Below are 24538 nucleotides of genomic sequence, written 5' to 3'. Positions count from 1 at the left end.
CTTTCAGCTCTAGGGCCGTGTAGCACACCCAGAGCAGAAGTTCTACTTCAGCCAGATCAGGCCTGCAAAGAAACTGCGTTTCACAGGCCTTTGTAAGAGATGTTCCCGGTAGGCTATAAGAGCACTGTGAAGAGCGAGTTGTTTCTTAGCTTCCCAAAGAGCTGGAAGCAAGATGCTTTGGGGCCCAACTCGCCCTTTGGAAAGAAGACAGCACGTTGTGCCTTTCAGCTCTAGGGCAATGTAGCACACCCAGAGCAGAAGTTCTACTTCAGCCAGATCAGGCCTGCAAAGAAACTGTGTTTCACAGGCATTTGTAAGAGATGTTCCCGGTAGGCTGTAAGAGCACTCTGCAGAGCGAGTTGTTTCTTAGCTTCCCAAAGAGCTGGAGGCAAGATGCTTTGGGGCCCAACTCGCCCTTTGGAAAGAAGCCTGCACGTTGTGCCTTTCAGCTCTAGGGCAATGTAGCACACGCAGAGCAGAAGTTCTACTTCTGCCAGATCAGGCCTGCAAGGAAACTGCTTTTCACAGGCCTTTGTAAGTGATGTTCCGGTAGGCTGTAAGAGCACTGTGCAGAGCGAGAGGTTTCTTAGCTTCCCAAAGAGCTGGAAGCAAGATGCTTTGGGGCCCAACTCGCCCTTTGGAAAGAAGCCAGGACGTTGTGCCTTTCAGCTCCAGGGCCGTGTAGCACACCCAGAGCAGAAGTTCTACTTCAGCCAGATCAGGCCTGCAAAGAAACTGCGTTTCACAGGCCTTTGTAAGAGATGTTCCCGGTAGGCTGTAAGAGCACTGTGCAGAGCGAGTTGTTTCTTAGCTTCCCAAAGAGCTGGAAGCAAGATGCTTTGGGGCCCAAGTCGCCCTTTGGAAAGAAGCCTGCATGTTGTGCCTTTCAGCTCTAGGGCAATGTAGCACACGCAGAGCAGAAGTTCTACTTCTGCCAGATCAGGCCTGCAAGGAAACTGCTTTTCACAGGCCTTGTAAGTGATGTTCCAGTAGGCTGTAAGAGCACTGTGCAGAGCGAGTTTTTTCACAGCTTCCCAAAGAGCTGGAAGCAAGATGCTTTGGGGCCCATCTTGCCCTTTGGAAACAAGCCTGCACGTTGTGCCTTTCAGCTCTAAGTCCGGGTAGCACACCCAGAGCAGAAGTTCTACTTCAGCCAGATCCGGCCTGCAAAGAATCTGCGTTTCACAGGCCTTTGTAAGAGATGTTCCCGGTAGGCTGTAAGAGCACTGTGCAGAGCGAGTTGTTTCTTAGCTTCCCAAAGAGCTGGAAGCAAAATGCTTTGGGGCCCAACTCGCCCTTTGGAAAGAAGCATGCACGTTGTGCCTTTCAGCTCTAAGTCAATGTAGCACACGCAGAGCAAAAGTTCTACTTCAGCCAGATCAGGCCTGCAAAGAAATTGCGTTTCACAGGCCTTTGTAAGAGATGTTCCCGGTAGGCTGTAAAGCACTGTGCAGAGCGAGTTGTTTCTTAGCTTCCCAAAGAGCTGGAGGCAAGATGCTTTGGGGCCCAGCTCGCCCTTTGGAAAGAAGCCTGCACGTTGTGCCTTTCAGCTCTAGGGCAATGTAGCACACCCAGAGAGAAGTTCTACTTCAGCCAGATCAGGCCTGCAAAGAAACTGCGTTTCACAGGCCTTTGTAAGAGATGTTCCCGGTAGGCTGTAAGAGCACTGTGCAGAGCGAGTTGTTTCTTAGCTTCCCAAAGAGCCGGAAGCAAGATGCTTTGGTGCCTAAGTCGCCCTTTGGAAAGAAGCCTGCACGTTGTGCCTTTCAGCTCTAGGTCAATGTAGCACACGCAGAGCAGAAGTTCTACTTCTGCCAGATCAGGCCTGCAAGGAACCTGCTTTTCACAGGCCTTTGTAAGTGATGTTCCGGTAGGCTGTAAGAGCACTGTGCAGAGCGAGTTGTTTCTTAGCTTCCCAAAGAGCTGGAAGCAAGATGCTTTGGGGCCCAACTCGCCCTTTGGAAACAAGCCTGCACTTTGTGCCTTTCAGCTCTAAGTCCGGGTGGCACACCCAGAGCAGAAGTTCTACTTCAGCCAGATCAGGCCTGCAAAGAAACTGCGTTTCACAGGCCTTTGTAAGAGATGTTCCCGGTAGGCTGTAAGAGCACTGTGCAGAGCGAGTTGTTTCTTAGCTTCCCAAAGAGCTGGAAGCAAGATGCTTTGGGGCCCAACTCGCCCTTTGGAAAGAAGCCTGCACGTTCTGCCTTTCAGCTCTAGGGCAATGTAGCACACCCAGAGCAGAAGTTCTACTTCAGCCAGATCAGGCCTGCAAAGAAACTGCGTTTCACAGGCATTTGTAAGAGATGTTCCCGGTAGGCTGTAAGAGCACTGTGCAGAGCGAGTTGTTTCTTAGCTTCCCCAAGAGCTGGAAGCAAGATGCTTTGGGGCCCAGCTCGCCCTTTGGAAAGAAGCCTGCACGTTGTGCCTTTCAGCTCTAGGGCAATGTAGCACACCCAGAGCAGAAGTTCTACTTCAGCCAGATCAGGCCTGCAAAGAAACTGCGTTTCACAGGCCTTTCTAAGAGATGTTCCCGGTAGGCTGTAAGAGCACTGTGCAGAGCGAGTTGTTTCTTAGCTTCCCAAAGAGCTGGAAGCAAGATGCTTTGGGGCCCAAGTCGCCCTTTGGAAAGAAGCCTGCACGTTGTGCCTTTCAGCTCTAGGGCAATGTAGCACACGCAGAGCAGAAGTTCTACTTCTGCCAGATCAGGCCTGCAAGGAAACTGCTTTTCACAGGCCTTTGTAAGTGATGTTCCGGTAGGCTGTAAGAGCACTGTGCAGAGCGAGTTGTTTCTTAGCTTCCCAAAGAGCTGGAAGCAAGATGCTTTGGGGCCCAACTCGCCCTTTGGAAAGAAGCCTGCACGTTGTGACTTTCAGCTCTAGGGCAATGTAGCACATGCAGAGCAGAAGTTCTACTTCAGCCAGATGAGGCCTGAAAGGAAACTGCTTTTCACAGGCCTTTGTAAGTGATGTTCCGGTAGGCTGTAAGAGCACTGTGCAGAGCGAGTTGTTTCTTAGCTTCCCAAAGAGCTGGAAGCAAGATGCTTTTGAGCCCAACTCGCCCTTTGGAAAGAAGCCTGCACGTTGTGCCTTTCAGCTCTAAGTCCGGGTAGCACACCCAGAGCAGAAGTTCTACTTCAGCCAGATCAGGCCTGCAAAGAAACTGCGTTTCACAGGCCTTTGTATGAGATGTTCCCGGTAGGCTGTAAGAGCACTGTGCAGAGCGAGTTGTTTCTTAGCTTCCCAAAGAGCTGGAAGCAAGATGCTTTGGGGCCCAGATCGCCCTTTGGAAAGAAGCATGCACGTTGTGCCTTTCAGCTCTAGGGCAATGTAGCACACCCAGAGCAGAAGTTCTACTTCAGCCAGATCAGGCCTGCAAAGAAACTGCGTTTCACAGGCATTTGTAAGAGATATTCCCGGTAGGCTGTAAGAGCACTGTGCAGAGCGAGTTGTTTCTTAGCTTCACCAAGAGCTGGAAGCAAGATGCTTTGGGGCCCAGCTCGCCCTTTGGAAAGAAGACTGCACGTTGTGCCTTTCAGCTCTAGGGCAATGTAGCACACCCAGAGCAGAAGTTCTACTTCAGCCAGATCAGGCCTGCAAAGAAACTGCGTTTCACAGGCCTTTGTAAGAGATGTTCCCGGTAGGCTGTAAGAGCACTGTGCAGAGCGAGTTGTTTCTTAGCTTCCCAAAGAGCTGGAAGCAAGATGCTTTGTGGCCCAACTCGCCCTTTGGAAAGAAGCATGCACGTTGTGGCTTTCAGCTCTAAGTCAATGTAGCACACGCAGATCAAAAGTTCTACTTCAGCCAGATCAGGCCTGCAAAGAAATTGCGTTTCACAGGCCTTTGTAAGAGATATTCCCGGTAGGCTGTAAGAGCACTGTGCAGAGCGAGTTGTTTCTTAGCTTCCCAAAGAGCTGGAAGCAAGATGCTTTGGGGCCCAACTCGCCCTTTGGAAACAAGCCTGCACGTTGTGCCTTTCAGCTCTAAGTCCGGTTGGCACACCCAGAGCAGAAGTTCTACTTCAGCCAGATCAGGCCTGCAAAGAAACTGCGTTTCACAGGCCTTTGTAAGAGATGTTCCCGGTAGGCTGTAAGAGCACTGTGCAGAGCGAGTTGTTTCTTAGCTTCCCAAAGAGCTGGAAGCAAGATGCTTTGGGGCCCAACTCGCCCTTTGGAAAGAAGCCTGCACGTTCTGCCTTTCAGCTCTAGGGCAATGTAGCACACGCAGAGCAGAAGTTCTACTTCAGCCAGATCAGGCCTGCAAAGAAACTGCGTTTCACAGGCCTTTGTAAGAGATGTTCCCAGTAGGCTCTAAGAGCACTGTGCAGAGCGAGTTGTTTCTTAGCTTCCCAAAGAGCTAGAGGCAAGATGCTTTGGGGCCCAACTCGCCCTTTGGAAAGAAGCCTGCACGTTGTGCCTTTCAGCTCTAGGGCAATGTAGCACACCCAGAGCAGAAGTTCTACTTCAGCCAGATCAGGCCTGCAAAGAAACTGCGTTTCACAGGCATTTGTAAGAGATGTTCCCGGTAGGCTGTAAGAGCACTGTGCAGAGCGAGTTGTTTCTTAGCTTCCCCAAGAGCTGGAAGCAAGATGCTTTGGGGCCCAGCTCGCCCTTTGGAAAGAAGCCTGCACGTTGTGCCTTTCAGCTCTAGGGCAATGTAGCACACCCAGAGCAGAAGTTCTACTTCAGCCAGATCAGGCCTGCAAAGAAACTGTGTTTCACAGGCATTTGTAAGAGATGTTCCCGGTAGGCTGTAAGAGCACTCTGCAGAGCGAGTTGTTTCTTAGCTTCCCAAAGAGCTGGAGGCAAGATGCTTTGGGGCCCAACTCGCCCTTTGGAAAGAAGCCTGCACGTTGTGCCTTTCAGCTCTAGGGCAATGTAGCACACGCAGAGCAGAAGTTCTACTTCTGCCAGATCAGGCCTGCAAGGAAACTGCTTTTCACAGGCCTTTGTAAGTGATGTTCCGGTAGGCTGTAAGAGCACTGTGCAGAGCGAGAGGTTTCTTAGCTTCCCAAAGAGCTGGAAGCAAGATGCTTTGGGGCCCAACTCGCCCTTTGGAAAGAAGCCAGGACGTTGTGCCTTTCAGCTCCAGGGCCGTGTAGCACACCCAGAGCAGAAGTTCTACTTCAGCCAGATCAGGCCTGCAAAGAAACTGCGTTTCACAGGCCTTTGTAAGAGATGTTCCCGGTAGGCTGTAAGAGCACTGTGCAGAGCGAGTTGTTTCTTAGCTTCCCAAAGAGCTGGAAGCAAGATGCTTTGGGGCCCAAGTCGCCCTTTGGAAAGAAGCCTGCATGTTGTGCCTTTCAGCTCTAGGGCAATGTAGCACACGCAGAGCAGAAGTTCTACTTCTGCCAGATCAGGCCTGCAAGGAAACTGCTTTTCACAGGCCTTGTAAGTGATGTTCCAGTAGGCTGTAAGAGCACTGTGCAGAGCGAGTTTTTTCACAGCTTCCCAAAGAGCTGGAAGCAAGATGCTTTGGGGCCCATCTTGCCCTTTGGAAACAAGCCTGCACGTTGTGCCTTTCAGCTCTAAGTCCGGGTAGCACACCCAGAGCAGAAGTTCTACTTCAGCCAGATCCGGCCTGCAAAGAATCTGCGTTTCACAGGCCTTTGTAAGAGATGTTCCCGGTAGGCTGTAAGAGCACTGTGCAGAGCGAGTTGTTTCTTAGCTTCCCAAAGAGCTGGAAGCAAAATGCTTTGGGGCCCAACTCGCCCTTTGGAAAGAAGCATGCACGTTGTGCCTTTCAGCTCTAAGTCAATGTAGCACACGCAGAGCAAAAGTTCTACTTCAGCCAGATCAGGCCTGCAAAGAAATTGCGTTTCACAGGCCTTTGTAAGAGATGTTCCCGGTAGGCTGTAAAGCACTGTGCAGAGCGAGTTGTTTCTTAGCTTCCCAAAGAGCTGGAGGCAAGATGCTTTGGGGCCCAGCTCGCCCTTTGGAAAGAAGCCTGCACGTTGTGCCTTTCAGCTCTAGGGCAATGTAGCACACCCAGAGAGAAGTTCTACTTCAGCCAGATCAGGCCTGCAAAGAAACTGCGTTTCACAGGCCTTTGTAAGAGATGTTCCCGGTAGGCTGTAAGAGCACTGTGCAGAGCGAGTTGTTTCTTAGCTTCCCAAAGAGCCGGAAGCAAGATGCTTTGGTGCCTAAGTCGCCCTTTGGAAAGAAGCCTGCACGTTGTGCCTTTCAGCTCTAGGTCAATGTAGCACACGCAGAGCAGAAGTTCTACTTCTGCCAGATCAGGCCTGCAAGGAACCTGCTTTTCACAGGCCTTTGTAAGTGATGTTCCGGTAGGCTGTAAGAGCACTGTGCAGAGCGAGTTGTTTCTTAGCTTCCCAAAGAGCTGGAAGCAAGATGCTTTGGGGCCCAACTCGCCCTTTGGAAACAAGCCTGCACTTTGTGCCTTTCAGCTCTAAGTCCGGGTGGCACACCCAGAGCAGAAGTTCTACTTCAGCCAGATCAGGCCTGCAAAGAAACTGCGTTTCACAGGCCTTTGTAAGAGATGTTCCCGGTAGGCTGTAAGAGCACTGTGCAGAGCGAGTTGTTTCTTAGCTTCCCAAAGAGCTGGAAGCAAGATGCTTTGGGGCCCAACTCGCCCTTTGGAAAGAAGCCTGCACGTTCTGCCTTTCAGCTCTAGGGCAATGTAGCACACCCAGAGCAGAAGTTCTACTTCAGCCAGATCAGGCCTGCAAAGAAACTGCGTTTCACAGGCATTTGTAAGAGATGTTCCCGGTAGGCTGTAAGAGCACTGTGCAGAGCGAGTTGTTTCTTAGCTTCCCCAAGAGCTGGAAGCAAGATGCTTTGGGGCCCAGCTCGCCCTTTGGAAAGAAGCCTGCACGTTGTGCCTTTCAGCTCTAGGGCAATGTAGCACACCCAGAGCAGAAGTTCTACTTCAGCCAGATCAGGCCTGCAAAGAAACTGCGTTTCACAGGCCTTTCTAAGAGATGTTCCCGGTAGGCTGTAAGAGCACTGTGCAGAGCGAGTTGTTTCTTAGCTTCCCAAAGAGCTGGAAGCAAGATGCTTTGGGGCCCAAGTCGCCCTTTGGAAAGAAGCCTGCACGTTGTGCCTTTCAGCTCTAGGGCAATGTAGCACACGCAGAGCAGAAGTTCTACTTCTGCCAGATCAGGCCTGCAAGGAAACTGCTTTTCACAGGCCTTTGTAAGTGATGTTCCGGTAGGCTGTAAGAGCACTGTGCAGAGCGAGTTGTTTCTTAGCTTCCCAAAGAGCTGGAAGCAAGATGCTTTGGGGCCCAACTCGCCCTTTGGAAAGAAGCCTGCACGTTGTGACTTTCAGCTCTAGGGCAATGTAGCACATGCAGAGCAGAAGTTCTACTTCAGCCAGATGAGGCCTGAAAGGAAACTGCTTTTCACAGGCCTTTGTAAGTGATGTTCCGGTAGGCTGTAAGAGCACTGTGCAGAGCGAGTTGTTTCTTAGCTTCCCAAAGAGCTGGAAGCAAGATGCTTTTGAGCCCAACTCGCCCTTTGGAAAGAAGCCTGCACGTTGTGCCTTTCAGCTCTAAGTCCGGGTAGCACACCCAGAGCAGAAGTTCTACTTCAGCCAGATCAGGCCTGCAAAGAAACTGCGTTTCACAGGCCTTTGTATGAGATGTTCCCGGTAGGCTGTAAGAGCACTGTGCAGAGCGAGTTGTTTCTTAGCTTCCCAAAGAGCTGGAAGCAAGATGCTTTGGGGCCCAGATCGCCCTTTGGAAAGAAGCATGCACGTTGTGCCTTTCAGCTCTAGGGCAATGTAGCACACCCAGAGCAGAAGTTCTACTTCAGCCAGATCAGGCCTGCAAAGAAACTGCGTTTCACAGGCATTTGTAAGAGATATTCCCGGTAGGCTGTAAGAGCACTGTGCAGAGCGAGTTGTTTCTTAGCTTCACCAAGAGCTGGAAGCAAGATGCTTTGGGGCCCAGCTCGCCCTTTGGAAAGAAGACTGCACGTTGTGCCTTTCAGCTCTAGGGCAATGTAGCACACCCAGAGCAGAAGTTCTACTTCAGCCAGATCAGGCCTGCAAAGAAACTGCGTTTCACAGGCCTTTGTAAGAGATGTTCCCGGTAGGCTGTAAGAGCACTGTGCAGAGCGAGTTGTTTCTTAGCTTCCCAAAGAGCTGGAAGCAAGATGCTTTGTGGCCCAACTCGCCCTTTGGAAAGAAGCATGCACGTTGTGGCTTTCAGCTCTAAGTCAATGTAGCACACGCAGATCAAAAGTTCTACTTCAGCCAGATCAGGCCTGCAAAGAAATTGCGTTTCACAGGCCTTTGTAAGAGATATTCCCGGTAGGCTGTAAGAGCACTGTGCAGAGCGAGTTGTTTCTTAGCTTCCCAAAGAGCTGGAAGCAAGATGCTTTGGGGCCCAACTCGCCCTTTGGAAACAAGCCTGCACGTTGTGCCTTTCAGCTCTAAGTCCGGTTGGCACACCCAGAGCAGAAGTTCTACTTCAGCCAGATCAGGCCTGCAAAGAAACTGCGTTTCACAGGCCTTTGTAAGAGATGTTCCCGGTAGGCTGTAAGAGCACTGTGCAGAGCGAGTTGTTTCTTAGCTTCCCAAAGAGCTGGAAGCAAGATGCTTTGGGGCCCAACTCGCCCTTTGGAAAGAAGCCTGCACGTTCTGCCTTTCAGCTCTAGGGCAATGTAGCACACGCAGAGCAGAAGTTCTACTTCAGCCAGATCAGGCCTGCAAAGAAACTGCGTTTCACAGGCCTTTGTAAGAGATGTTCCCAGTAGGCTCTAAGAGCACTGTGCAGAGCGAGTTGTTTCTTAGCTTCCCAAAGAGCTAGAGGCAAGATGCTTTGGGGCCCAACTCGCCCTTTGGAAAGAAGCCTGCACGTTGTGCCTTTCAGCTCTAGGGCAATGTAGCACACCCAGAGCAGAAGTTCTACTTCAGCCAGATCAGGCCTGCAAAGAAACTGCGTTTCACAGGCATTTGTAAGAGATGTTCCCGGTAGGCTGTAAGAGCACTGTGCAGAGCGAGTTGTTTCTTAGCTTCCCCAAGAGCTGGAAGCAAGATGCTTTGGGGCCCAGCTCGCCCTTTGGAAAGAAGCCTGCACGTTGTGCCTTTCAGCTCTAGGGCAATGTAGCACACCCAGAGCAGAAGTTCTACTTCAGCCAGATCAGGCCTGCAAAGAAACTGCGTTTCACAGGCCTTTGTAAGAGATGTTCCCGGTAGGCTGTAAGAGCACTGTGCAGAGCGAGTTGTTTCTTAGCTTCCCAAAGAGCTGGAAGCAAGATGCTTTGGGGCCCAAGTCGCCCTTTGGAAAGAAGCCTGCACGTTGTGCCTTTCAGCTCTAGGGCAATGTAGCACACGCAGAGCAGAAGTTCTACTTCTGCCAGATCAGGCCTGCAAGGAAACTGCTTTTCACAGGCCTTTGTAAGTGATGTTCCGGTAGGCTGTACGAGCACTGTGCAGAGCGAGTTGTTTCTTAGCTTCCCAAAGAGCTGGAAGCAAGATGCTTTGGGGCCCAACTCGCCCTTTGGAAAGAAGCCTGCACGTTGTGACTTTCAGCTCTAGGGCAATGTAGCACATGCAGAGCAGAAGTTCTACTTCAGCCAGATGAGGCCTGAAAGGAAACTGCTTTTCACAGGCCTTTGTAAGTGATGTTCCGGTAGGCTGTAAGAGCACTGTGCAGAGCGAGTTGTTTCTTAGCTTCCCAAAGAGCTGGAAGCAAGATGCTTTTGAGCCCAACTCGCCCTTTGGAAAGAAGCCTGCACGTTGTGCCTTTCAGCTCTAAGTCCGGGTAGCACACCCAGAGCAGAAGTTCTACTTCAGCCAGATCAGGCCTGCAAAGAAACTGCGTTTCACAGGCCTTTGTAAGAGATGTTCTGGTATGCTGTAAGAGCACTGTGCAGAGCGAGTTGTTTCTTAGCTTCCCAAAGAGCCGGAAGCAAGATGCTTTGGTGCCTAAGTCGCCCTTTGGAAAGAAGCCTGCACGTTGTGCCTTTCAGCTCTAGGTCAATGTAGCACACGCAGAGCAGAAGTTCTACTTCTGCCAGATCAGGCCTGCAAGGAAGCTGCTTTTCACAGGCCTTTGTAAGTGATGTTCCGGTAGGCTGTAAGAGCACTGTGCAGAGCGAGTTGTTTCTTAGCTTCCCAAAGAGCTGGAAGCAAGATGCTTTGGGGCCCAACTCGCCCTTTGGAAACAAGCCTGCACTTTGTGCCTTTCAGCTCTAAGTCCGGGTGGCACACCCAGAGCAGAAGTTCTACTTCAGCCAGATCAGGCCTGCAAAGAAACTGCGTTTCACAGGCCTTTGTAAGAGATGTTCCCGGTAGGCTGTAAGAGCACTGTGCAGAGCGAGTTGTTTCTTAGCTTCCCAAAGAGCTGGAAGCAAGATGCTTTGGGGCCCACCTCGCCCTTTGGAAAGAAGCCTGCACGTTCTGCCTTTCAGCTCTAGGGCAATGTAGCACACCCAGAGCAGAAGTTCTACTTCAGCCAGATCAGGCCTGCAAAGAAACTGCGTTTCACAGGCATTTGTAAGAGATGTTCCCGGTAGGCTGTAAGAGCACTGTGCAGAGCGAGTTGTTTCTTAGCTTCCCCAAGAGCTGGAAGCAAGATGCTTTGGGGCCCAGCTCGCCCTTTGGAAAGAAGCCTGCACGTTGTGCCTTTCAGCTCTAGGGCAATGTAGCACACCCAGAGCAGAAGTTCTACTTCAGCCAGATCAGGCCTGCAAAGAAACTGCGTTTCACAGGCCTTTGTAAGAGATGTTCCCGGTAGGCTGTAAGAGCACTGTGCAGAGCGAGTTGTTTCTTAGCTTCCCAAAGAGCTGGAAGCAAGATGCTTTGGGGCCCAAGTCGCCCTTTGGAAAGAAGCCTGCACGTTGTGCCTTTCAGCTCTAGGGCAATGTAGCACACGCAGAGCAGAAGTTCTACTTCTGCCAGATCAGGCCTGCAAGGAAACTGCTTTTCACAGGCCTTTGTAAGTGATGTTCCGGTAGGCTGTAAGAGCACTGTGCAGAGCGAGTTGTTTCTTAGCTTCCCAAAGAGCTGGAAGCAAGATGCTTTGGGGCCCAACTCGCCCTTTGGAAAGAAGCCTGCACGTTGTGCCTTTCAGCTCTAGGGCAATGTAGCACATGCAGAGCAGAAGTTCTACTTCAGCCAGATGAGGCCTGAAAGGAAACTGCTTTTCACAGGCCTTTGTAAGTGATGTTCCGGTAGGCTGTAAGAGCACTGTGCAGAGCGAGTTGTTTCTTAGCTTCCCAAAGAGCTGGAAGCAAGATGCTTTTGAGCCCAACTCGCCCTTTGGAAAGAAGCCTGCACGTTGTGCCTTTCAGCTCTAAGTCCGGGTAGCACACCCAGAGCAGAAGTTCTACTTCAGCCAGATCAGGCCTGCAAAGAAACTGCGTTTCACAGGCCTTTGTAAGAGATGTTCCCGGTAGGCTGTAAGAGCACTGTGCAGAGCGAGTTGTTTCTTAGCTTCCCAAAGAGCTGGAAGCAAGATGCTTTGGGGCCCAGGTCGCCCTTTGTTAAGAAGCATGCACGTTGTGCCTCTCAGCTCTAGGGCAATGTAGCACACCCAGAGCAGAAGTTCTACTTCAGCCAGATCAGGCCTGCAAAGAAACTGCGTTTCACAGGCCTTTGTAAGAGATATTCCCGGTAGGCTGTAAGAGCACTGTGCAGAGCGAGTTGTTTCTTAGCTTCCCCAAGAGCTGGAAGCAAGATGCTTTGGGGCCCAACTCGCCCTTCTGAAAGAAGCCTGCACGTTGTGCCTTTCAGCTCTAGGGCAATGTAGCACACCCAGAGCAGAAGTTCTACTTCAGCCAGATCAGGCCTGCAAAGAAACTGCGTTTCACAGGCCTTTGTAAGAGATGTTCCCGGTAGGCTGTAAGAGCACTGTGCAGAGCGAGTTGTTTCTTAGCTTCCCAAAGAGCTGGAAGCAAGATGCTTTGTGGCCCAACTCGCCCTTTGGAAAGAAGCATGCACGTTGTGGCTTTCAGCTCTAAGTCAATGTAGCACACGCAGATCAAAAGTTCTACTTCAGCCAGATCAGGCCTGCAAAGAAATTGCGTCTCACAGGCCTTTGTAAGAGATATTCCCGGTAGGCTGTAAGAGCACTGTGCAGAGCGAGTTGTTTCTTAGCTTCCCAAAGAGCTGGAAGCAAGATGCTTTGGGGCCCAACTCGCCCTTTTGAAACAAGCCTGCACGTTGTGCCTTTCAGCTCTAAGTCCGGTTGGCACACCCAGAGCAGAAGTTCTACTTCAGCCAGATCAGGCCTGCAAAGAAACTGCGTTTCACAGGCCTTTGTAAGAGATGTTCCCGGTAGGCTGTAAGAGCACTGTGCAGAGCGAGTTGTTTCTTAGCTTCCCAAAGAGCAGGAAGCAAGATGCTTTGGGGCCCAACTCGCCCTTTGGAAAGAAGCCTGCACGTTCTGCCTTTCAGCTCTAGGGCAATGTAGCACACGCAGAGCAGAAGTTCTACTTCAGCCAGATCAGGCCTGCAAAGAAACTGCGTTTCACAGGCCTTTGTAAGAGATGTTCCCAGTAGGCTCTAAGAGCACTGTGCAGAGCGAGTTGTTTCTTAGCTTCCCAAAGAGCTAGAGGCAAGATGCTTTGGGGCCCAACTCGCCCTTTGGAAAGAAGCCTGCACGTTGTGCCTTTCAGCTCTAGGGCAATGTAGCACACCCAGAGCAGAAGTTCTACTTCAGCCAGATCAGGCCTGCAAAGAAACTGCGTTTCACAGGCATTTGTAAGAGATGTTCCCGGTAGGCTGTAAGAGCACTGTGCAGAGCGAGTTGTTTCTTAGCTTCCCCAAGAGCTGGAAGCAAGATGCTTTGGGGCCCAGCTCGCCCTTTGGAAAGAAGCCTGCACGTTGTGCCTTTCAGCTCTAGGGCAATGTAGCACACCCAGAGCAGAAGTTCTACTTCAGCCAGATCAGGCCTGCAAAGAAACTGCGTTTCACAGGCCTTTGTAAGAGATGTTCCCGGTAGGCTGTAAGAGCACTGTGCAGAGCGAGTTGTTTCTTAGCTTCCCAAAGAGCTGGAAGCAAGATGCTTTGGGGCCCAAGTCGCCCTTTGGAAAGAGGCCTGCACGTTGTGCCTTTCAGCTCTATGGCAATGTAGCACACGCAGAGCAGAAGTTCTACTTCTGCCAGATCAGGCCTGCAAGGAAACTGCTTTTCACAGGCCTTTGTAAGTGATGTTCCGGTAGGCTGTAAGAGCACTGTGCAGAGCGAGTTGTTTCTTAGCTTCCCAAAGAGCTGGAAGCAAGATGCTTTGGGGCCCAACTCGCCCTTTGGAAAGAAGCCTGCACGTTGTGACTTTCAGCTCTAGGGCAATGTAGCACATGCAGAGCAGAAGTTCTACTTCAGCCAGATGAGGCCTGAAAGGAAACTGCTTTTCACAGGCCTTTGTAAGTGATGTTCCGGTAGGCTGTAAGAGCACTGTGCAGAGCGAGTTGTTTCTTAGCTTCCCAAAGAGCTGGAAGCAAGATGCTTTTGAGCCCAACTCGCCCTTTGGAAAGAAGCCTGCACGTTGTGCCTTTCAGCTCTAAGTCCGGGTAGCACACCCAGAGCAGAAGTTCTACTTCAGCCAGATCAGGCCTGCAAAGAAACTGCGTTTCACAGGCCTTTGTAAGAGATGTTCTGGTATGCTGTAAGAGCACTGTGCAGAGCGAGTTGTTTCCTAGCTTCCCAAAGAGCTGGAAGCAAGATGCTTTGGGGCCCAACTCGCCCTTTGGAAAGAAGCCTGCACGTTCTGCCTTTCAGCTCTAGGGCAATGTAGCACACGCAGAGCAGAAGTTCTACTTCAGCCAGATCAGGCCTGCAAAGAAACTGCGTTTCTCAGGCCTTTGTAAGAGATGTTCCCAGTAGGCTCTAAGAGCACTGTGCAGAGCGAGTTGTTTCTTAGCTTCCCAAAGAGCTAGAGGCAAGATGCTTTGGGGCCCAACTCGCCCTTTGGAAAGAAGCCTGCACGTTGTGCCTTTCAGCTCTAGGGCAATGTAGCACACCCAGAGCAGAAGTTCTACTTCAGCCAGAGCAGGCCTGCAAAGAAACTGCGTTTCACAGGCATTTGTAAGAGATGTTCCCGGTAGGCTGTAAGAGCACTGTGCAGAGCGAGTTGTTTCTTAGCTTCCCCAAGAGCTGGAAGCAAGATGCTTTGGGGCCCAGCTCGCCCTTTGGAAAGAAGCCTGCACGTTGTGCCTTTCAGCTCTAGGGCAATGTAGCACACCCAGAGCAGAAGTTCTACTTCAGCCAGATCAGGCCTGCAAAGAAACTGCGTTTCACAGGCCTTTGTAAGAGATGTTCCCGGTAGGCTGTAAGAGCACTGTGCAGAGCGAGTTGTTTCTTAGCTTCCCAAAGAGCTGGAAGCAAGATGCTTTCGGGCCCAAGTCGCCCTTTGGAATTTAGACCGCACGTTGTGCCTTTCAGCTCTAGGGCAATGTAGCACACCCAGAGCACAAGTTCTACTTCAGCCAGCTCAGGCCTGCAAAGAAACTGCGTTTCACAGGCCTTTGTAAGTGATGTTCCGGTAGGCTGTAAGAGCACTGTGCAGAGCGAGTTGTTTCTTAGCTTCCCAAAGAGCTGGAAGCAAGATGCTTTGGGGCCCAACTCGCCCTTTGGAAAGAAGCCTGCACGTTGTGACTTTCAGCTCTAGGGCAATGTAGCACATGCAGAGCAGAAGTTCTACTTCAGCCAGATGAGGCCTGAAAGGAAACTGCTTTTCACAGGCCTTTGTAAGTGATGTTCCGGTAGGCTGTAAGAGCACTGTGCAGAGCGAGTTGTTTCTTAGCTTCCCAAAGAGCTGGAAGCAAGATGCTTTGGGGCCCAACTCGCCCTTTGGAAACAAGCCTGCACGTTGTGCCTTTCAGCTCTAAGTCCGGGTAGCACACCCAGAGCAGAAGTTCTACTTCAGCCAGATCAGGCCTGCAAAGAAACTGCGTTTCACAGGCCTTTGTAAGAGATGTTCCCGGTAGGCTGTAAGACCACTGTGCAGAGCGAGTTGTTTCTTAGCTTCCCAAAGAGCTGGAAGCAAGATGCTTTGGGGCCCAACTCGCCCTTTGGAAAGAAGAATGCACGTTGTGCCTTTCAGCTCTAAGTCAATGTAGCACACGCAGAGCAAAAGTTCTACTTCAGCCAGATCAGGCCTGCAAAGAAATTGCGTTTCACAGGCCTTTGTAAAAGATGTTCCCGGTAGGCTGTAAGAGCACTGTGCAGAGCGAGTTGTTTCTTAGCTTCCCAAAGAGCTGGAGGCAAGATGCTTTGGGGCCCAACTCGCCCTTTGGAAAGAAGCCTGCACGTTGTGCCTTTCAGCTGTAGGGCAATGTAGCACACGCAGAGCAGAAGTTCTACTTCAGCCAGATCAGGCCTGCAAAGAAACTGCGTTTCACAGGCACTTGTAAGAGATGTTCCCGGTAGGCTGTAAGAGCACTGTGCAGAGCGAGTTGTTTCTTTGCTTCCCCAAGAGCTGGAAGCAAGATGCTTTGGGGCCCAGATCGCCCTTTGGAAAGAAGCCTGCACGTTGTGCCTTTCAGCTCTAGGGCAATGTAGCACACCCAGAGAGAAGTTCTACTTCAGCCAGATCAGGCCTGCAAAGAAACTGCGTTTCACAGGCCTTTGTAAGAGATGTTCCCGGTAGGCTGTAAGAGCACTGTGCAGAGCGAGTTGTTTCTTAGCTTCCCAAAGAGCTAGAAGCAAGATGTTTGGGGCCCAAGTCGCCCTTTGGAAAGAAGCCTGCATGTTGTGCCTTTCAGCTCTAGGGCAATGTAGCACACGCAGAGCAGAAGTTCTACTTCTGCCAGATCAGGCCTGCAAGGAAACTGCTTTTCACAGGCCTTTGTAAGTGATGTTCCAGTAGGCTGTAAGAGCACTGTGCAGAGCGAGTTGTTTCTTAGCTTCCCAAAGAGCTGGAAGCAAGATGCTTTGGGGCCCATCTCGCCCTTTGGAAACAAGCCTGCACGTTGTGCCTTTCAGCTCTAAGTCCGGGTAGCACACCCAGAGCAGAAGTTCTACTTCAGCCAGGTCAGGCCTGCAAAGAAACTGCGTTTCACAGGCCTTTGTAAGAGATGTTCCCGGTAGGCTCTAAGAGCAGTGTGCAGAGCGAGTTGTTTCTTAGCTTCCCAAAGAGCTGGAAGCAAGATGCTTTGGGGCCCAACTCGCCCTTTGGAAAGAAGCATGCACGTTGTGCCTTTCAGCTGTAAGTCAATGTAGCACACGCAGAGCAAAAGTTCTACTTCAGCCAGATCAGACCTGCAAAGACATTGCGTTTCACAGGCCTTTGTAAGAGATGTTCCCGGTAGGCTGTAAGAGCACTGTGCAGAGCGAGTTGTTTCTTAGCTTCCCAAAGAGCTGGAAGCAAGATGCTTTGGGGCCCAACTCGCCCTTTGGAAAGAAGCCTGCACGTTGTGCCTTTCAGCTCTAGGGCAATGTAGCACACGCAGAGCAGAAGTTCTACTTCAGCCAGATCAGGCCTGCAAATAAACTGCGTTTCACATGCATTTGTAAGAGATGTTCCCGGTAGGCTGTAAGAGCACTGTGCAGAGCGAGTTGTTTCTTAGCTTCCCAAAGAGCTGGAAGCAAGATGCTTTGGGGCCCAACTCGCCCTTTGGAAAGAAGCCTGCACGTTGTGCCTTTCAGCTCTAGGGCCGTGTAGCACACCCAGAGCAGAAGCTCTACTTCAGCCAGATCAGGCCTGCAAAGAAACTACGTTTCCCAGGCCTTTGTAAGAGATGTTCCCGGTAGGCTGTAAGAGCACTGTGCAGAGCGAGTTGTTTCTTAGCTTCCCAAAGAGCTGGAAGCAAGATGCTTTGGGGCCCAACTCGCCCTTTGGAAAGAAGCCTGCACGTTGTGCCTTTCCGCTCAAGGGCAATGTAGCACACCCAGATCAGAAGTTCTACTTCAGCCAGATCAGGCCTGCAAAGAAACTCCCTTTCACAGGCCTTTGTAAGAGATGTTCCCGGTAGGCTGTAAGAGCACTGTGCAGAGCGAGTTGTTTCTTAGCTTCCCAAAGAGCTGGAAGCAAGATGCTTTGGCGCCCAACTCGCCCTTTGGAAAGCAGACTGCACATTGTGCCTTTCAGCTCTAGGGCAATGTAGCACACGCAGAGCAGAAGTTCTATTTCAGCCAGATCAGGCCTGCAAAGAAACTGCGTTTCACAGGCCTTTGTAAGCGATGTTCCCGGTAGGCTGTAAGAGCACTGTGCAGAGCGAGTTGTTTCTTAGCTTCCCAAAGAGCTGGAAGCAAGATGATTTGGGGCCCAACTCGCCCTTTGGAAAGAAGCCTGCACGTTGTGCCTTTCAGCTCTAGGGCAATGTAGCACACGCAGAGCAGAAGTTCTACTTCAGCCAGATCAGGGCTGCAAATAAACTGCGTTTCACATGCATTTGTAAGAGATGTTCCCGGTAGGCTGTAAGAGCACTGTGCAGAGCGAGTTGTTTCTTAGCTTCCCAAAGAGCTGGAAGCAAGATGCTTTGGGGCCCAACTCGCCCTTTGGAAAGAAGCCTGCACGTTGTGCCTTTCAGCTCTAGGGCCGTGTAGCACACCCAGAGCAGAAGCTCTACTTCAGCCAGATCAGGCCTGCAAAGAAACTGCGTTTCCCAGGCCTTTGTAAGAGATGTTCCCGGTAGGCTGTAAGAGCACTGTGCAGAGCGAGTTGTTTCTTAGCTTCCCAAAGAGCTGGAGGCAAGATGCTTTGGGGCCCAACTCGCTCTTTGGAAAGAAGCCTGCACGTTGTGCCTTTCAGCTCTAGGGCAATGTAGCACACGCAGAGCAGAAGTTCTACTTCAGCCAGATCAGGCCTGCAAAGAAACTGCGTTTCACAGGCATTAGTAAGAGATGTTCCCGGTAGGCTGTAAGAGCACTGTGCAGAGCGAGTTGTTTCTTAGCTTCCCCAAGAGCTGGAAGCAAGATGCTTTGGGGCACAGCTCGCCCTTTGGAAAGAAGCCTGCACGTTGTGCCTTTCAGCTCCAGGGCAATGTAGCACACCCAGAGAGAAGTTCTACTTCACCCAGATCAGGCCTGCAAAAAAACTGCGTTTCACAGGCCTTTGTAAGAGATTTCCCGGTAGGCTGTAAGAGCACTGTGCAGAGCGAGTTGTTTCTTAGCTTCCCAAAGAGCTGGAAGCAAGATGCTTTGGGGCCCAAATCGCCCTTTGGAAAGAAGCCTGCACGTTGTGCCTTTCAGCTCTAGGGCAATGTAGCACACGCAGAGCAAAAGTTCTACTTCAGCCAGATCAGGCCTGCAAAGAAATTGCGTTTCACAGGCCTTTGTAAGAGATGTTCCCGGTAGGCTGTAAGAGCACTGTGCAGAGCGAGTTGTTTCTTAGCTTCCCAAAGAGCTGGAGGCAAGATGCTTTGGGGCCCAACTCGCCCTTTGGAAAGAAGCCTGCACGTTGTGACTTTCTGCTCTAGGGCCATGTAGCACACGCAGAGCAGAAGTTCTACTTCTGCCAGATCAGGCCTGCAAGGAAACTGCTTTTCACAGGCCTTTGTAAGTGATGTTCCGGTAGGCTGTAAGAGCACTGTGCAGAGCGAGTTGTTTCTTAGCTTCCCAAAGAGCTGGAAGCAAGATGCTTTGGGGCCCAACTCGCCCTTTGGAAAGAAGCCAGGACGTTGTGCCTTTCAGCTCTAGGGCCGTGTAGCACACCCAGAGCAGAAGTTCTACTTCAGCCAGATCAGGCCTGCAAAGAAACTGCGTTTCACAGGCCTTTGTAAGAGATGTTCCCGGTAGGCTATAAGAGCACTGTGCAGAGCGAGTTGTTTCTTAGCTTCCCAAATAGCTGGAAGCAAGATGCTTTGGGGCCCAACTCGCCCTTTGGAAAGAAGACAGCACGTTGTGCCTTTCAGCTCTAGGGCAATGTAGCACACCCAGAGCAGAAGTTCTACTTCAGCCAGATCAGGCCTGCAAAGAAACTGTGTTTCACAGGCATTTGTAAGAGATGTTCCCGGTAGGCTCTAAGAGCACTGTGCAGAGCGAGTTGTTTCTTAGCTTCCCCAAGAGCTGGAAGCAAGATGCTTTGGGGCCCAGCTCGCCCTTCTGAAAGAAGCCTGCACGTTGTGCCTTTCAGCTCTAGGGCAATGTAGCACACCCAGAGCAGAAGTTCTACTTCAGCCAGATCAGGCCTGCAAAGAAACTGTGTTTCACAGGCATTTGTAAGAGATGTTCCCGGTAGGCTGTAAGAGCACTGTGCAGAGCGAGTTGTTTCTTAGCTTCCCCAAGAGCTGGAAGCAAGATGCTTTGGGGCCCAGCTCGCCCTTCTGAAAGAAGCCTGCACGTTGTGCCTTTCAGCTCTAGGGCAATGTAGCACACCCAGAGCAGAAGATCTACTTCAGCCAGATCAGGCCTGTGAAGAGACTGCGTTTCACAGGCCTTTGTAAGAGATGTTCCCGGTATGCTGTAAGAGCACTGTGCAGAGCGAGTTGTTTCTTAGCTTCCCCAAGAGCTGGAAGAAAGATGCTTTGGGGCCCAACTCGCCCTTTGGAAAGAAGCGTGCACGTTGTGCCTTTCAGCTCTAGGGCAATAAGCACACCCAGAACAGAAGTTGTACTTCAGCCAGATCAGGCCTGCAAAGAAGATGCGTTTCACAGGCCTTTGTAAGAGATGTTCCCGGTAGGCTGTAAGAGCACTGTGCAGAGCGAGTTGTTTCTTAGCTTCCCAAAGAGCTGGAAGCAAGATGCTTTGGGGCCCAACTCGCCCTTTGGAAAGAATCCTGCACGTTGTGCCTTTCAGCTCTAAGTCCGGGTAGCACACCCAGAGCAGAAGTTCTACTTCAGCCAGGTCAGGCCTGCAAAGAAACTGCGTTTCACAGGCCTTTGTAAGAGATGTTCCCGGTAGGCTCTAAGAGCAGTGTGCAGAGCGAGTTGTTTCTTAGCTTCCCAAAGAGCTGGAAGCAAGATGCTTTGGGGCCCAACTCGCCCTTTGGAAAGAAGCATGCACGTTGTGCCTTTCAGCTGTAAGTCAATGTAGCACACGCAGAGCAAAAGTTCTACTTCAGCCAGATCAGACCTGCAAAGACATTGCGTTTCACAGGCCTTTGTAAGAGATGTTCCCGGTAGGCTGTAAGAGCACTGTGCAGAGCGAGTTGTTTCTTAGCTTCCCAAAGAGCTGGAAGCAAGATGCTTTGGGGCCCAACTCGCCCTTTGGAAAGAAGCCTGCACGTTGTGCCTTTCAGCTCTAGGGCAATGTAGCACACGCAGAGCAGAAGTTCTACTTCAGCCAGATCAGGCCTGCAAATAAACTGCGTTTCACATGCATTTGTAAGAGATGTTCCCGGTAGGCTGTAAGAGCACTGTGCAGAGCGAGTTGTTTCTTAGCTTCCCAAAGAGCTGGAAGCAAGATGCTTTGGGGCCCAACTCGCCCTTTGGAAAGAAGCCTGCACGTTGTGCCTTTCAGCTCTAGGGCCGTGTAGCACACCCAGAGCAGAAGCTCTACTTCAGCCAGATCAGGCCTGCAAAGAAACTACGTTTCCCAGGCCTTTGTAAGAGATGTTCCCGGTAGGCTGTAAGAGCACTGTGCAGAGCGAGTTGTTTCTTAGCTTCCCAAAGAGCTGGAAGCAAGATGCTTTGGGGCCCAACTCGCCCTTTGGAAAGAAGCCTGCACGTTGTGCCTTTCCGCTCAAGGGCAATGTAGCACACCCAGATCAGAAGTTCTACTTCAGCCAGATCAGGCCTGCAAAGAAACTCCCTTTCACAGGCCTTTGTAAGAGATGTTCCCGGTAGGCTGTAAGAGCACTGTGCAGAGCGAGTTGTTTCTTAGCTTCCCAAAGAGCTGGAAGCAAGATGCTTTGGCGCCCAACTCGCCCTTTGGAAAGCAGACTGCACATTGTGCCTTTCAGCTCTAGGGCAATGTAGCACACGCAGAGCAGAAGTTCTATTTCAGCCAGATCAGGCCTGCAAAGAAACTGCGTTTCACAGGCCTTTGTAAGCGATGTTCCCGGTAGGCTGTAAGAGCACTGTGCAGAGCGAGTTGTTTCTTAGCTTCCCAAAGAGCTGGAAGCAAGATGATTTGGGGCCCAACTCGCCCTTTGGAAAGAAGCCTGCACGTTGTGCCTTTCAGCTCTAGGGCAATGTAGCACACGCAGAGCAGAAGTTCTACTTCAGCCAGATCAGGGCTGCAAATAAACTGCGTTTCACATGCATTTGTAAGAGATGTTCCCGGTAGGCTGTAAGAGCACTGTGCAGAGCGAGTTGTTTCTTAGCTTCCCAAAGAGCTGGAAGCAAGATGCTTTGGGGCCCAACTCGCCCTTTGGAAAGAAGCCTGCACGTTGTGCCTTTCAGCTCTAGGGCCGTGTAGCACACCCAGAGCAGAAGCTCTACTTCAGCCAGATCAGGCCTGCAAAGAAACTGCGTTTCCCAGGCCTTTGTAAGAGATGTTCCCGGTAGGCTGTAAGAGCACTGTGCAGAGCGAGTTGTTTCTTAGCTTCCCAAAGAGCTGGAGGCAAGATGCTTTGGGGCCCAACTCGCTCTTTGGAAAGAAGCCTGCACGTTGTGCCTTTCAGCTCTAGGGCAATGTAGCACACGCAGAGCAGAAGTTCTACTTCAGCCAGATCAGGCCTGCAAAGAAACTGCGTTTCACAGGCATTAGTAAGAGATGTTCCCGGTAGGCTGTAAGAGCACTGTGCAGAGCGAGTTGTTTCTTAGCTTCCCCAAGAGCTGGAAGCAAGATGCTTTGGGGCACAGCTCGCCCTTTGGAAAGAAGCCTGCACGTTGTGCCTTTCAGCTCCAGGGCAATGTAGCACACCCAGAGAGAAGTTCTACTTCACCCAGATCAGGCCTGCAAAAAAACTGCGTTTCACAGGCCTTTGTAAGAGATTTCCCGGTAGGCTGTAAGAGCACTGTGCAGAGCGAGTTGTTTCTTAGCTTCCCAAAGAGCTGGAAGCAAGATGCTTTGGGGCCCAAATCGCCCTTTGGAAAGAAGCCTGCACGTTGTGCCTTTCAGCTCTAGGGCAATGTAGCACACGCAGAGCAAAAGTTCTACTTCAGCCAGATCAGGCCTGCAAAGAAATTGCGTTTCACAGGCCTTTGTAAGAGATGTTCCCGGTAGGCTGTAAGAGCACTGTGCAGAGCGAGTTGTTTCTTAGCTTCCCAAAGAGCTGGAGGCAAGATGCTTTGGGGCCCAACTCGCCCTTTGGAAAGAAGCCTGCACGTTGTGACTTTCTTCTCTAGGGCCATGTAGCACACGCAGAGCAGAAGTTCTACTTCTGCCAGATCAGGCCTGCAAGGAAACTGCTTTTCACAGGCCTTTGTAAGTGATGTTCCGGTAGGCTGTAAGAGCACTGTGCAGAGCGAGTTGTTTCTTAGCTTCCCAAAGAGCTGGAAGCAAGATGCTTTGGGGCCCAACTCGCCCTTTGGAAAGAAGCCAGGACGTTGTGCCTTTCAGCTCTAGGGCCGTGTAGCACACCCAGAGCAGAAGTTCTACTTCAGCCAGATCAGGCCTGCAAAGAAACTGCGTTTCACAGGCCTTTGTAAGAGATGTTCCCGGTAGGCTATAAGAGCACTGTGCAGAGCGAGTTGTTTCTTAGCTTCCCAAATAGCTGGAAGCAAGATGCTTTGGGGCCCAACTCGCCCTTTGGAAAGAAGACAGCACGTTGTGCCTTTCAGCTCTAGGGCAATGTAGCACACCCAGAGCAGAAGTTCTACTTCAGCCAGATCAGGCCTGCAAAGAAACTGTGTTTCACAGGCATTTGTAAGAGATGTTCCCGGTAGGCTCTAAGAGCACTGTGCAGAGCGAGTTGTTTCTTAGCTTCCCCAAGAGCTGGAAGCAAGATGCTTTGGGGCCCAGCTCGCCCTTCTGAAAGAAGCCTGCACGTTGTGCCTTTCAGCTCTAGGGCAATGTAGCACACCCAGAGCAGAAGTTCTACTTCAGCCAGATCAGGCCTGCAAAGAAACTGTGTTTCACAGGCATTTGTAAGAGATGTTCCCGGTAGGCTGTAAGAGCACTGTGCAGAGCGAGTTGTTTCTTAGCTTCCCCAAGAGCTGGAAGCAAGATGCTTTGGGGCCCAGCTCGCCCTTCTGAAAGAAGCCTGCACGTTGTGCCTTTCAGCTCTAGGGCAATGTAGCACACCCAGAGCAGAAGATCTACTTCAGCCAGATCAGGCCTGTGAAGAGACTGCGTTTCACAGGCCTTTGTAAGAGATGTTCCCGGTATGCTGTAAGAGCACTGTGCAGAGCGAGTTGTTTCTTAGCTTCCCCAAGAGCTGGAAGAAAGATGCTTTGGGGCCCAACTCGCACTTTGGAAAGAAGCGTGCACGTTGTGCCTTTCAGCTCTAGGGCAATAAGCACACCCAGAACAGAAGTTGTACTTCAGCCAGATCAGGCCTGCAAAGAAGATGCGTTTCACAGGCCTTTGTAAGAGATGTTCCCGGTAGGCTGTAAGAGCACTGTGCAGAGCGAGTTGTTTCTTAGCTTCCCAAAGAGCTGGAAGCAAGATGCTTTGGGGCCCAACTCGCCCTTTGGAAAGAATCCTGCACGTTGTGCCTTTCCGCTCTAGGGCAATGTAGCACACCCAGATCAGAAGTTCTACTTCAGCCAGATCAGGCCTGCAAAGAAACTCCGTTTCACAGGCCTTTGTAAGAGATGTTCCCGGTAGGCTGTAAGAGCACTGTGCAGAGCGAGTTGTTTCTTAGCTTCCCAAAGAGCTGGAAGCAAGATGCTTTGGGGCCCAACTCTCCCTTTGGAAAGAAGCCTGCACGTTGTGACTTTCAGCTCTAGGGCAATGTAGCACACGCAGAGCAGAAGTTCTACTTCAGCCAGATCAGGCCTGCAAAGAAACTGCGTTTCACAGGCCTTTTTAAGAGATGTTCCCGGTAGGCTATAAGAGCACTGTGCAGAGCGAGTTGTTTCTTAGCTTCCCAAATAGCTGGAAGCAAGATGCTTTGGGGCCCAACTCGCCCTTTGGAAAGAAGACAGCACGTTGTGCCTTTCAGCTCTAGGGCAATGTAGCACACCCAGAGCAGAAGTTCTACTTCAGCCAGATCAGGCCTGCAAAGAAACTGTGTTTCACAGGCATTTGTAAGAGATGTTCCCGGTAGGCTCTAAGAGCACTGTGCAGAGCGAGTTGTTTCTTAGCTTCCCCAAGAGCTGGAAGCAAGATGCTTTGGGGCCCAGCTCGCCCTTCTGAAAGAAGCCTGCACGTTGTGCCTTTCAGCTCTAGGGCAATGTAGCACACCCAGAGCAGAAGTTCTACTTCAGCCAGATCAGGCCTGCAAAGAAACTGTGTTTCACAGGCATTTGTAAGAGATGTTCCCGGTAGGCTGTAAGAGCACTGTGCAGAGCGAGTTGTTTCTTAGCTTCCCCAAGAGCTGGAAGCAAGATGCTTTGGGGCCCAGCTCGCCCTTCTGAAAGAAGCCTGCACGTTGTGCCTTTCAGCTCTAGGGCAATGTAGCACACCCAGAGCAGAAGATCTACTTCAGCCAGATCAGGCCTGTGAAGAGACTGCGTTTCACAGGCCTTTGTAAGAGATGTTCCCGGTATGCTGTAAGAGCACTGTGCAGAGCGAGTTGTTTCTTAGCTTCCCCAAGAGCTGGAAGAAAGATGCTTTGGGGCCCAACTCGCCCTTTGGAAAGAAGCGTGCACGTTGTGCCTTTCAGCTCTAGGGCAATAAGCACACCCAGAACAGAAGTTGTAC

Source organism: Equus caballus, chromosome 5 (genome assembly GCF_041296265.1).
Source record: "Equus caballus isolate H_3958 breed thoroughbred chromosome 5, TB-T2T, whole genome shotgun sequence".
In the NCBI taxonomy this organism is placed as follows: Eukaryota; Metazoa; Chordata; class Mammalia; order Perissodactyla; family Equidae; genus Equus; species Equus caballus.
Note: the sequence above shows the minus strand (reverse complement) of the source record.